A 14,813-nucleotide genomic window follows, 5' to 3' on the forward strand; every position below is an offset into this window, starting at 1 on the left:
GATCGATAGTTTTTCGTATAATCGACGAGCTACTTTCTGTTATTGCAGTAGGAAATTCAAAAGACTTAACAGTTTTATTTAAAATGATCGATACAACTTGCAATACGATAGTAAACTATAAAAAAAATTCTGTAACTTCCGTATATTAAAAGTTATCGATAGTAAAACCAATCGATTGCCAGTTCAATTTATTCAAATGGCATTATTATGTCGACATCCAATGCAATTCTATCACGCTGTGCACTTGTAATTCGCAAATAGTTCAAGCACGTAATTGGAATTTGGATTGCCTGAAATTGACTTTGGGAAAATACTTGACTTAATTCGATTGTGGCTGCCTTTTCTCGTTGTTGGTGTTGTTGTTGTTGTTCATGTTGTTTTTGTGTGGTTGCTGTTTCTACTGCCACAATAAGCAGAAGCCAACTAATTAGTTGGCAAATGTTTACACATTTGATATTTTCCATTATTTAATATACTCATACTCATTCGATTAATTAGAGATAGCAAAAAATAATGATACCCATGCACTTAATTGGGGTTTACCCAATTGAATCACTTGGTTCTAGCCTCAACGAGAAACCCTTGAAGATACCTTTTTCAATATCAATGACGGACAATATTTTAATTGAATCGAATTAATCAAAATTATCTATACGTCGTACTTCTCTATTACAGTTCATTTTTGACAACGAATTATTGTGCTATTTATAGACTGCCAATTAATATTATCTGAACAAGTACTTTCGTTTCGTCATGTCTTTTTCACAGTATTAATAGACTTATCGATAGTATTGATAATGTAAATTAATTACTATCGAATAGTGTTTCTTTTTCAATCAAGATTATCTATCAAAGTGCTTGAAATATTAATAAACTATCAATAGTATTGATAGTTTAAATTAATTACTATCGAAGTAATGATTTCTTTTAATCAGATTATTAGAAAGTACTTAAGTAAACTATCGATAGTATTCACATTCTCTCTATAAAGTTTGTCTAGGGTATTGTAAAGTGCAGTTCCGTCAGTTACTTTCTAAACGACTTGCACAGTGCAAATAAAATGCATGCTTCGATTATTATCCCCTGCGCTGGGTGATTGATGATTGATAGCTTCGAGAACGATGTGTATCAGGTATGTGGTTAAATCGGAGTGTCGTAACTTGGTACCACGATGACCCTTGCACGTGAAAGAGAATCCCTTGTATTCTCTCATTTTGCATTTGCATTCATCGATCAGATCAATTGTTATACGAGAAACTATTATTTATTATTTATGTGTGTCGGTAGCATTGTGTTTTGTGTGTGTGTGTGCTGTGCTTAATCAATAATTATCATTCGCTGGGGCTAGACATGTAATTAAGTCCGTTGATTTGTTAAATCTAGCATGAATTTGTTAATGAATATTGGCTATGCCATCATTAGCATTCGATCGAGCATCAATTCCAATCGTCATCTCCCTGGATAGCATTAACATACCATATGTGTAAGCTGATATACTGATATTTCGTGCTAAATTTAGACCCGCTTCGAAAATTGTTATTATTGAAAAATATTTCTGTATTTAACATGCTTGTACAAATAAAGCACATTTCATTTACCTTAATTAAGCATATCGCTTTATTTATCTCACATTTAATTATTTTATTGAGCGCTTTTTAATCACTTTATCGAGGTATAATACCCTTTACACGCTCCGACTTAGTCACGAATATGCCACGATTTGATTGGGTATTTCCAACAAGATTATGCATGCCATTCGCATTGATCGGGATAATCAGGTGGGTCGATTATATAGAAGTCTTTCGCTTCTAGCTATCGTAGTAGGTCTGTAGGTCATTTTGCATTTGTTTTTGTTTATGTAATAGTTGTCGAGGAATTTGTATCTTGACATTGCTTACATTGTTTGTGAGAAGTGCATTAATGATTCCTATAATATTTCGATTTGCATAAAATATTCATTTTCTAAAATATATACTATAAATGATATAGTAGTAAACACTTACAAAACTATGCGACAGAAGAATTAAATGAAATTATGCAATTGAAGAACTTTAAATTCAATGACTAGCAGCTGGTGTTTAAAATTTTCGAAACTCAAGATTTTCGTGCACATCAAATGCTAAAGTTTTTAAGATAATCTCTCTGAAGGCCTTTAGCTCTGTTTTGGCTACACTTTGTACTCTAAAACTTAATTCTAACTTGCGAATAATAATGATTTAATCAGCACTTTGCACACTAGAATTAGGTTCTAACTTACAAATACTTATAATAATTTAAGATAATAGTAAAATTTTACTGTTTTAGGGGAGAAGAGCTTTATAACTTTGTGTGTGCAGGGAATGTATATAACAGGCAAAAGGATCCTATAAAGCATATTCTTGATAAGCGGCAACAGTCGAGACAATGGCAAGAAACGTCTCCATACTAAGGGTGTCAGTTACGTGAGCTGAAAATCTGGTATATTTTTCACTCTATGGTATATTTTTAACGCAGTACTATATCAATATACCAAATATAGCTGCTGGTATATTTTAGTATTTTGTGGTATATATATTTGGCATAGTTAAAGAATAATACCGCACTGTTTGCTTATATTAACAAGTAAGAAAGCTACAGTCGAGTGGTATATTTGGTATATCGATATAGTTCTGCGTTCAAAATATACCATAGACGACACAATATACCAGATTGTCGGCCAAAGCAACTAAAGTAAGTAAACGTTTTTGCCCATACAAAAGTATTTCTTTAATAACTTCGACAATTGCAACCTGATCGCAAACAAATTTTCAGGGATCATAACTACTATAGAAATCATTGTATATACCAAAATTTACGCTTGTTATTCGACTTTTTTGATTTGCGGAACAAACTTGATCTGCATGCAAACAACAAATGCTGTCGAAAAAAATTAGAGCTCTATCTCTTATAGTCTCTGAGATCCAGTGTTTCATACGGACAGACGGACAGACACACAGACGGACATGGCTAGATCGTCTCGGCTGTTGACGCTGATCAAGAATATATATATTTTATAGGGTCGTTCTACCTGTTATATACATTTCCTGCCGGCACAAAGTTATAATACCCTTCTACCCTATGGATAGCGGGTATAACAATGAATAGCGAGTATCTCGTAGTCGAGCACAATCAACTGTTTGCTTTCTTAATTGTTTCTTCTGTTGTTTTACTAGCATAAGACACAAATTTTAAAATAGAAATATTCGATTGATTTTCGAATATTAATTTTGTATATTCTTCAAGATGTGTTTAAAACTTCTTAACTGTATCGCATCGTTAAGTTTTCTCTTAAAATTGAAATTCTTCGAATTATGTATTCCTATAAATAGCATCTTGAAGTTCCAAGTTTTCCAGGAAATTGGAGCTGGCAGCTTGCGGTTGCGGCTGCGGCTGCGGCTGGCGTTGCAAGCGGCAGCTGTCAAGATTGTTAACCTGTTAACTTGTCCAACTGCAACTGGCTTTTGGACTTGCCCGTGGACGGTGTGTGTTGTCCTTGGCCTTCACACACATTTCGAATGCAGCGAAATAAAAACTGAACTGAACTGAATTGAATTGAATTGAAGTGGTCTCTGGGTCAGGGATTCTGTTTGGGGACTGGGGACTTGGGACTGGGTCAGAGATTGGCCCTCAGCTGTCCTCTGGTTCAGTAATTGCCTTGTGCAAGTTGTTTATTTTTGGGCAGACATTGTTTCATTGTTGCTCCCGTTAATAATACGATTGTCGTCGCTAATGTTGTTGTTGTTGTTGCTGTTATTGTTGTTGTTGTACGTGCTGGGCAGACGCGAGTTAACTTGGCTTTGCTTTTGTTGTAATTTATTGACTCGGATGCTACGTGAGTGTTATTGAAAATGGTCATTTTGTTCATGTTGCTGTCATTTGTTGCTGCCGTTGCTGCTGTTCTCAGTGTTGTTGCTATTGTGGGCACCTCTAACTGAGGCTCTACCTCCACCCATATTGTTATTATTATGCTCTCTCTATCTCTCTATCTCACTATCTCTCTCTAGCTGTCTGTGAGTGTAATTTATTCAAACATTGAACTTTTATTTGCTTTCAAGTGAGCAAAAGGCTGCCACGAGCAAAGTGCGGCGGCGGGGGCGGTGCCGTTTGGGGCGTGGCACAAACAGAAACCAACGGTTGTTGCTATTGCTGTCATTTTGTTTTGTATTTATACTTGTATGATTATTATGATTATGCTATTTTGATTTTATGATTAAAATATTTTTGTTTTATAGTTTTATGCAAAATCTCAAGGAAAATGTACAGAACACTTTGCATGCGCATAAACAACACAATGAAACACATAAATATGAGCATCAACATTAAATAAACAAACAAAATGAAAAACGCAAACACAACACAACAGATCGATGATATCGAATCGTTAAATGATCGAATGGCAATCGGACAATAAAAGCGAGCAAACAATGCACAATCGGAACAGCAAAATGTATAACTGTATAATCAAGAAGCTCAAGCAAAAGAAGAGGAAGCAGAAGTCGATGTCGAATTCGAATTCGAAGAAGCAAAAGCAAAAGCAGAAGCTAAAGCCCTACTGCAATAATTACAATAATAATAACAAGGTTAACAAAACGATTTCTATGGGGTTTTTGTTTTGTTGTGTTGTTGTTTTGTGCTCGGAATTGTTTTTTGGGTGCGGCAACCGTTATAAAGTATTTACATTTATATGCTCATCCACACACAAGTCGCAGAGCAGTGAAACGCCCATTGCGATAACGATAAACTTCAACGATCGATTAAACAAACAATTTTGTACTTTCAGTAATTGATTTTGCACAATTTGCACAAGCGGAAGTCATTTTTTCGAAACTGCCAATCAAAGAAATGCTTTCTTTGCATACCACAAATCAAATCTCTCAATATGTACAATTTCATAAAATGCAATCGATAACAAATATGTATTATCGATTTTCAAATTGATTTTACAACGAAAGCCAAGGTAATTGATATAATCCAAAGCTATCTCTTTTATAAATTAAGATCACTTAATGAAATCTGTATTAAGACATAATAAATGATGAAAAACAATCAAATTTTCCAAATTATAATTACAATTCTACTATGTTCTATATTTATTTAGAAAAAAAAGTTATACAAAATAAAAGTATCTATTTATACAAATTATAAAATAAATCATTATTCAGGAAAACAAAATATTGATTTTAATAAAGCTAAAATTAGTTAAGTCTGGCTTATTTTGTTATTAATTTAAAAAAAAAAATCTCCATTTGGGAAAATATTGATGAAAATGATTCCAAATAAATGATCACGCTTCTAAATTATATGTATTTAAAAATATTATAAACTAAATATTCGTAAAAAAAAATAATAAAAAATATATGTATTTATAACTTATAAACTTACTGAAACAAAATAAAGTTGAAAGAAATAAAGATTGCTTCATTTAGTATTACTTACTTAAAACAATACAAAATAAAACGATCTAGTTTTTCAAACTATGATTAAAAACTTAATAAAATATTCAAAAAAAAAAAAAACAAAAATAATACAAAGCTAAACTTTTTATAAATTATAATTGTATAGAAAATCTTTATTTAGAAAACTAGAAATATGGCTCTTCATAAATTTGAAAGTAACAAAGCTTGACTAATTTATTATTATTTAAATGCTTAACTAGTGACACTAATATTTATAATAATTTGATAAACATAAAGGAAAAGTCTTTATAGAGTACAATTATCTAAGCGTTGCATGTCAACCTTATATAAATAATTCGCAAGATATTGATAACTACAATCCGCAGACCTTTAAATTGATTTAAATATTTAGACCTTACTGCAAGTTATAAGTTTAATACTTGTATGATAAATAGAATTTTCATTGAACTGTTTTATTATAATGATACAATAAATCACATATTATTGTATATAATTACATCATTTATGCTGAATGTAGAACTCTTGTTGAAACGCGCACACCGGGTCGTATACTTCATATTGATTATCTAACAATTGTCAGCAAATTCAGTGAAGGTTCAACAACTAGAGCTATGTTATGTTATTCGTAATACACATTCGCACGTGAAACAGAGTTGTGTCGATGTGACGCAGGTGAGCTATAACTTTCGCATTGTTTTTTGTTATTATTATTTTGAACGGCCTTCAATGCTTGGTCTAGAGCAAACGAGACAGATCGATCAACATACAGTATGTATTCCCATCTCACTCTTCAACAGCAGATTCGATGGCGATAACAAAGCCCGCATATTCGGTAGATCATAATTTAGAATATATATGTTTATAGAGATCAAAGCGATCTCTCGAAAAACGATCGTCAAATAAACCACGCCATAAAACTAGCAACTTGTGCGTCGAATTTTATATCGTTGGTAGGGGGAATTTTTGTTGTTGTTGTTGTCTCTTTTTCTTCGTATTTATTTATTTAGACTGTTGTCTGGCATTTTGATGAATTGACATCGCTTACACCAACTAACACATAGTTGTAGGCTGTGCTTCTTTGATATCTATAAATGCGATATGCGATATCCGATAAGATGCGATCAATGTGTGATCTATTGAAACTTGTTTCATTAGACAAGCCTCCCGCCCAGTCGGTGATCAGTGCCAGGAGGCTCAATGGGGCGAAGAAACCGCAGACACCGATCGCAAAACCACAAAAGTGACTTGTCGTGCAACGATCATGTCCAAATTTTGTTGTTTTTTTTTTTACAAAAGTCTTTCGCAATTGGCACAAACACACATAATCCAAAAAGATGCCAGATGCGAGTGTTTTTTTTGTTTGTTTTGTTTGTTTGTGTTGCTGTTCGTTGTCGATTCATTGATTAACGATAATTAAACAATTCCGCTTCACATCGCTAATGGCATTTGGTTGGGGCAGATCTTGAATGGAACTCAATACATGTAGATAGATGGAGGATTGTGGTTTTGTGTGTGTGTGTGTGTGTGTGTGTGTGTGTGTGTGTGTGTGTGTGTGTGTTTGCGGCTTTTTTCCGGGAGTTGGCATATCGAGCACTTAGCGTGCCAACGCTAATGCCCTCTAATAGAGCACGGAATACAAAGTGATATTAATTGAAACATGCAAACATTGGCCAAAATTAATAGATAAATAAAAAATAATAAATTGAGGGGCAAATCCAGCAACGATGACGACGACAACGACGATCTCGATCTCGATCTGTTTAGGAAGGCTATGCAAAGTCTGGCTCTCAATCTCTCTGAAGTCTGGCGAAATTTTACCTGAGCCTCGGCTCCGATCCACTCCGTTCCGTTCCCTCTCTCGCTTGTTTGTGATTGGCATTCAATAGTCGCACAATTGGCACTCGCAATCAAATATAGAATTTATCAATTAGACAGACGCGCTTTTCACAGCACAGCTGCAACCTCTCGAACATTTCCTATTGCAAAATGCTGTTAATTGCAATTTACATTAAGTGGAAACTTTTCGAGCAATAAAAAAACAGCAACAACAAACAACAAACTCGCAAAAAAAAACGATAATAATAATAATAATATAATGTAATGTTAAAAAACACAAACAACAAGTGTGTGCATTATTATAATGATAGCTGTTCAATTAGATACCCTGTTAAGCCAATATTTTCCATTTCATTAGCTGCATTTTAATTGTGAGGATGTTTAGCCATGTTATTGTAGAGCATCATCGTTTCCGATAACCTTGTTCAAAGCAAACATCGTCTGGGCAATACAGTTCAATATTGTCTTTGGAAAGAGCAACTCTCAGCTTTGCACTTTCAATTAGTTCATAATTGAAACAGTTTCAATAGAGAAAAGTGGTTTGAAGATAGCTAATTGAGTTCGATACTCGAAAAAAATCATTAAATACCTAGCTTGAAAGATTTGCAGTAAATTAAGAAATTTATTAAGTATTATTAAGCTCATTATTGAAAGGTAAACAAATAAGTTTAAGTTATAGCTTTAACATTGTTCATTTGAAGTTTTAACCTTTCAGACATAACAAGTTGTTATAGCTTATAAATTACATTTTATTTCACAGTATTTATTATTAAATATAAAAAATTTATCAACTCATAAAATGATATGGAAAGTTTTCTCAAATACTATATTCTATTTTACTATTAATAAATTATTAATTAATAAAAAGTAAATAATAATAAAAGCATTTATCAACTCATAAAATGATATGGAAAGTTTTCTCAAAATACTATATTCTATTTTACCATTAATAAATTATTAATTAATAAAAAGTAAATAATAATAATAGCATTTGGAATAGCTCAGATAATTGGTATTTATCAGAAATAAAATTTATACGACTTGTTACCTAAAAGTCCACTTTCTTTTTAATTGTTTTTTTTTTAGTTAATAAAATAATTTTATAAACGTATATTTTCACTACACTTAACTTAACGATATTTATAAATAATCATTAAAATACTGTTAAAATTTAAGAAAATCTAGTATTAAAGACTCGCTAATTAATATATATAAATAATCATGTTTAAGAATTTATATATACAAAAGAAACGTTACTTGATATTTAAAAATAAGCCAGAATTTCTAGCATAAAAGACTCACTTTTTAGTATGTGCAAATAATGATTAAATTACTGTAAATAATTTAAGAATATCAAGTATAAGAGATCTATGTATGTATGAATAATGATTAAAATATTCGAAGAATGCATAATAAAACGTGTAATAAATGCGACTGAGAATAAAGTTTCGTAATGTAATCCCCTTAAAATGGATATAAATATGCCTAATAGTTGTCATTTAAATGCAAATCAAACAAATTGTAAATATTCTACAATATTCAGAAGAGAATATTCTTACTACTCTGACATCGATATACCCATCTGAAATGTATGCAGATGCTGGGTATGAGAATAAAGAACAGAAAAACAGTTTTCACATAGCGGGCAAATAATTGAATTGAGAGAGTGTTTCAGCATGAAAGTGGGCAAAGGGCGTGGCAACGAGGGGGAGGAGGGCGACTCGTGTGGCCTCCCACGACTTATGTTTAATTTGTTGCAAAAATATTTGTATTTATACTTTTCATGTACTTACCGTTCGTTTAATACACATTTAAATACTCGCAAAGAGCGTGCGCGCTCGCTTTTTGAAGCAGCTGTGCTAATTTTCCCGCCATTGTTTGGCCGAACTTAGGGAAAACTGTAGACGACGAATCCAATTGTTGCGCAAATAAATACGAAATATGTAAATAAAAGCAGAAAAAAAGGCAACAATAACATATAATAATAATACATAATAATAATATTTGCCGTTTTCTGAATTGTGTGCTTAGAAAGAGCTACGTCAATTTGCTGTTGCTGTTGTTGCTACTGTTGTGGCGTGTGGCTTTGGGCTCTGTGTTGATTCCCCGAGAAGGTCGCACAAGTAGCCACCCGATAATTGGGGATTGAGGCTGGAGACGAGTACTCGAAACACACTCATCACCATCGTCATCACTCAGAACGCGAGTTAATTGTTTGCCTAGTCTTATTTGGCTTTTAAGCAGCGGTATTATTGATCTTACAATTAATTAACTTAATCATTTCACAATCTTGCAATGCAATTTATTGCAAATTCGAAAAGATACATTTTACCATTTGTTTGCTTTTGCTTTTACAACACTTATCCTTAGTGTTGCGTAATGCCAAACTAATTGCGCATGATTCATTCGAAAAATATTCAATTATTCAAGGTCTTGCTCTTAACTTTTGTTTGTTCTTGTTTTATTTTATTTTTTCTTCTCCTTAATTGTTCAATCGTATTGTGTGTGACTTCAAAAATATGCGAAAGAACGTCAAAAATCAATTCGAACAGGTACAATCAAAAGCGGTTTTTTTTTTTTTTTTGTGTTAATGGATAATTACAATTTAGTAAACGAGTATCTGCAATTAAACTTGTTTATCGAACAATCTAATTAATTCTTTGCCTTCGCAAAGTTCTCCAAAAATTCAATTGTCTATGCTGAAATTGTTGTTGACTTAAGAATCTTAAAACTGAACTAAGCCTAACCTAAAAATCATAAAACAAATCAACATAAAAATTTAAATTTAAAATACTGAAAGATTGCTACAAAAAAAATATATATCATATATATATATATTTCTAATTGATAATTACAATAAGATTATCTGAAATTAAACTTGTTTGTCGAACAATCTAATTATTTCTATATTCAATGGCCAATGATGTAGTTTGTTTTTTGTTTTCTTCAATCAAGAATCTTAAAATTGAACCAAGCCTAATCTAAAACCCCAAAAACATTTAGCTACTAAAAATACAAAATGTGGTTAGCAACATAAAATTCAATTTAAAATTTTAATTCAATGCAATGAAAGTTTCCTTGCAAACAAATACGAATATTTATAATGGATAATTCTATCGGATAATACAATCCTATAAGAGTAAAGTATCTGCAATTAAACTTGTTTATCGAACAAAATTAATTCATTCTTAGCCTGCGAAAACTTCATAAAAAAGTTTAATATTTTTTGCTGTGTCTTTTGTCTTTAACCAAGAATCTCAAAATTGAGCTAAGCCTTATCTAAAAATCATTAAAATACAGCAAGTAAATAGAGAATTTCGAATTTAGTATGTATAAATATTGATTAAAATAATAATTAAGAGAGAATTTCTAGTATAAAAGACCCACGCATAAATATGATTGAAATATTTAAAAAATGCTTTATCAAATTTTAAATAAATGCGATTGAACAATGAAAAAAACGTATTCACATAACATATAGAAGAATTTTAATAACAGATCAAATTGAAATAAATATGCCTAATAATAGTCATTCACAGGCCACAAAGCTAAACCTAATCTAACATCCAAACATCCAAAAGCACTAATTTAAAATAATTAAATGCCATTTAAAATTGCTTTTTAAAAGCATAGAAAATTGCATGGAAAAATATAAAAAAAAAAAATCCTTCAAATAATATTTAACCTATTTCTGTGTTTTACATATGTATAAGTAAAAAATTATCAAAATAAATAAATCACTATAAAGATGGAGATGGAGCAAATAATTGTAAAAATAATAAATCAAAATATGAATGGAATTTTTAGTTATGTTCTCTTCATATCCTTAATAATTGAATTGAATTGAACACTGAAATAAATCGACAATTTATGATGTATGAAAGTATGAATATAATCTTTACTTAAATTGTTTTAAATATCCTTAATAATTGAATTGAATTGAACACTTAAATAAATCGACAAATTATGATGTATGAAAGTATGAATAGAATCTTAACTTAAATCGTCTTCATATCCTTAATAATTGAATTGAATTGAACACTTAAATAAATCAACAATTTATGCTGCAATATGTTGAACAGAATGTTCTCATGAATATGATATGATCAATTTAGCAATTTGATGTAGTGCATTATCCCATCCTAATGTCCTTATATAACGAATGAATTAAGTTCGAGATCGCTTGAAGTTTGAACTATGTGTGCACACGGTTCTGAGACGTCTACTGATTGTGGAATGTTGTTGCTCATTTAATGGGCTGCAGTCGCAGTCATCGCAGACTTTGCAGGCTTTCACAAAATACAAAATAATTGAATTGATGCCGTTTATTTAATTGCGACGTTGCAAGGCAACTGAGAATGAACGATGCCATAAAGCAGGAATTAAGAAGAAGTTGCGATGATATAAGCGATGATCAGAAGATCCTTCTTCAAATGAAAAATGTTTACAGCGTTGCACGCGACGTATGCGCAATATTTTGTGGCCTCAGTCTACCACAGCCAAATGGCAACTGGCTGTTGGCTGCTGGCCGTTGGCTGCTGCCAATTGGGGACTTTGCCATCAACAACCACACCCAAAAGAATGTCGCGCCTTGCCCACAGCAATCTTTTGTTTTCGGCTCGTTGCCAATTCGCTTCTCGAGTTTTCAGTTTTCAGCGCCGTTTTTTTGAGTTTGAGTTTGTTGCCGCGTTTTTTAAGCGACGCTTTTTATGAGCCAACAATAAGATTTTTTCTGTTTATTATTATAATTTTTTTCTCTTTTTTAATTTTTGCGCGCTTTTTGCGCAAGGCCGTTGGTGGCTCGTTTAGCTTGAATGTAAAAAATTAAAATAATGTTGTTGTTATTGTTATGGCTGTTGTTGTTATTGTTGTTGTTGTTGTCAATTTTTGCACTGACTGTTGCGCGAGCCTTTTCTGTACCCAGTTGGCCCAGTTGATTGCGTTTTATGGTTGCTCATTCTGGGCAATCACGTCTCATTAGTCCCCGGATTCGAACTCGAACTCAAACTCAAACTCGAACTCAAAAATCGAATCGCAATCTGAAATCGAATCCGATTTCGATTCCGATTCCGATTCTGAACCCGGCCCAGACCTAACTAAAAAGCCTTTGGGCCTGTCACATTACGTTCAATGGCAAAAGGGAACTTTAAAAGAAAATAAATACAGATGTACGTATATGAAGTGCATTTTGTGGTTACAAACAAGTAAGAAAGCTACATTCGGGATAGCTTTTGAATAAAAGTAAAACACTGCAATATTATTCTTATAATATGCCAAATCAGTATATCACAAAAATACTAAAACATACCAAATGCTATATGTGGTATATTGATTTAGTACTACATTCAAAATATACCATAGGGTACAAAATATACCAGACTGTCAGCCAAACGCAACGAAGACTAAGACAACTAATGGAATAAGTCTTAATAGTAAAACAATGCACAAATGCTAAACTGAGTAAAAAGAAAAACTTTTTAAATTTTATAACAAATTCAGTGAATTAAAATAAATACTATTTTCAATTGAAATAAAATCCATATGAAGTATGAAAAATATTTCACAAAATTAGCCAATATAAATTTCACGTAAATCATAATTCTATTATATATACATTTCAATTAAAAATATATAACTTTTGACCATATTAATTAAAATTATTTGTTATAGAAATTAAACATGTAAACATCAAATGTACACTATTCTGTAGTATGGAATTATAATGTCGATTAATGAAAATTTGAAATCCAATTGAAATCAAATATGTTTTATAAAATTTTCAAAAGTAAATGTGTATATAAATTGCATGTAAATTACAATTGAATTTAACAGCAGATAAGTTTAACATTTGTGTAATTTAATATGAATTATTAATATTTCAACTAAAATATATTTATTTTGAATTTATGCTTTGGCAGTTTGGACTTTTTTTTGATTTGGTTTGGTTTGGTCTCAGTTAGTTACTTTCAACTGAAATAATCCCCACAATGTTGTATGAAATTGTATAATTTATATATGAATACAAAAGGCCATTCAATTAAAATGCAATCTAAGTTTTCATTTAGGATTTAAACTTCTACAGAAATACCAAATTGTGTAATTTTGTAATTCGCAATCATAATTATGATTTCTGTTCGACTCGAACTTATCGAAGAAGAAATCTAGAATTTCATGTGAATCGATCAATTATGCAATTGCAAAAAGTAAGCGAAAGGATCGAAGGTCATTCAAGTATATACACATATTTTTTTGCAGATTCTTTGTTCAGCAAACTAATCGAGTATATAAAGCAAGTGACTCATCATCGATCCGGAGAACGATCCCGACCCGATCCCGTTGCCGTTCCGGTTCCATTTCGGTAGCAAAATGCCAAACCGCAAAAACCGCAATTGCGACGAAAAAGTGCAAACAAAAAGAAATAAAATCAACGAAAATTGTATTGGAATTTTTGCAGTTGTTGTTGTTGTTGTTATTATATTCAGTTTGCTCTTCGCATTTTTGTTTTATGCTTGAATCAACAAGTCCCGAAATGCAATTGTTGTGTTGCTAAAAAGCTAGGTTAATGCACGTCCTTGACCATCATAGCGAAAAAAAACAACAAACAAACAAAAGCATAAAGCAGCAAGCAGCAAGCAGCAAGAAAAATAAACAAACAGCAACAACAACAGAATTGGTAATAAACAAATGCGATGTGGAAATTTGTGCATTTCGTATGCGAGTGCACACAACGCACAACAACAGCAACAACAACAACCAGGCCAGGCGGTGGCATGCAGCTTAAGATTTATTTATAGACTGCACTGGCTTTTAACCTCCATTTGGAACACGCTGCGTATGAGTTACGCCAATTGCCGATCGTTACAAGCGATCGCTGTTTCAGTATCTGCTTTGCTTTTTTTTGACTTTTTTTTGTTTTTGCCCGCAAATTAAGCGATCGATAGCTTTGGCTTCTTTGGGCGCGTCCAAAAAAAAAAATGCACATGCACATTTTATTTTGTGTGTCGACTTAATGCGCCTCGAGGCAGCCTCTTTGTCAGTGCTGTGGCCAAGCTTGATCTTTAGCACCCCATCACATCGAGAAAAGACGCTTAAATCACCAACCAACAGAAAGAGAGAGAGATGTGGATGTGGATGTGGTTGGTGTTATCGTTGTTAGTTGTGGCTTGAAGTCAACTCGAAGTCAAGTCAAGTCAAGTCGAGTCGAGTCGAACGTCGTCGAATCGCAACGAATCGAAGTCGAATCGAGTCGTTTGTCCATATCGTTTAATGTCGATGTCGATGTCGATTCAAGCGATTCTAGTTTGAACTGGCCGAAAGCAGTTTGAAGCTGCCACACAGCCACAACGCTTGTGCCAACCAACCGCGCTTTGCCGGTTTTCAAATGGGGGCTTCTTGGTGTCAAGCTCTTGCTCTTGCGCTGCTGCTGCTGCTGCTGCTGTTGCTGTTGCTGTTGCGGAGTGCTGTGGTGTCGTTGGCAATGTCGATGGCGCTATCCCAGCTTGTCATAGTTTGGTACTACAAGCACAAAGCAGCAATTGGAAG

The 14,813-nt window shown here is 32.6% G+C and overlaps 1 long non-coding RNA gene across 2 annotated transcripts in view; it reads right to left on the reverse strand.

Annotated features, from left to right (window-relative positions):
• Positions 1–14,813, reverse strand: part of LOC133849311 (uncharacterized) — a 54,109-nt gene that overhangs the window by 11,788 nt on the left and 27,508 nt on the right. The window contains exon 3 of one of the 2 annotated variants that reach the window (XR_009895355.1): positions 9,065–9,169. This is a non-coding gene — a long non-coding RNA (uncharacterized LOC133849311). Of the gene's footprint in view, positions 1–9,060; positions 9,170–14,813 lie in introns of both variants that reach the window. The other variant, XR_009895354.1, reaches the window with a different exon arrangement.

The sequence above is a fragment of the Drosophila sulfurigaster genome, chromosome X (assembly GCF_023558435.1).
Source record: "Drosophila sulfurigaster albostrigata strain 15112-1811.04 chromosome X, ASM2355843v2, whole genome shotgun sequence".
In the NCBI taxonomy this organism is placed as follows: Eukaryota; Metazoa; Arthropoda; class Insecta; order Diptera; family Drosophilidae; genus Drosophila; species Drosophila sulfurigaster.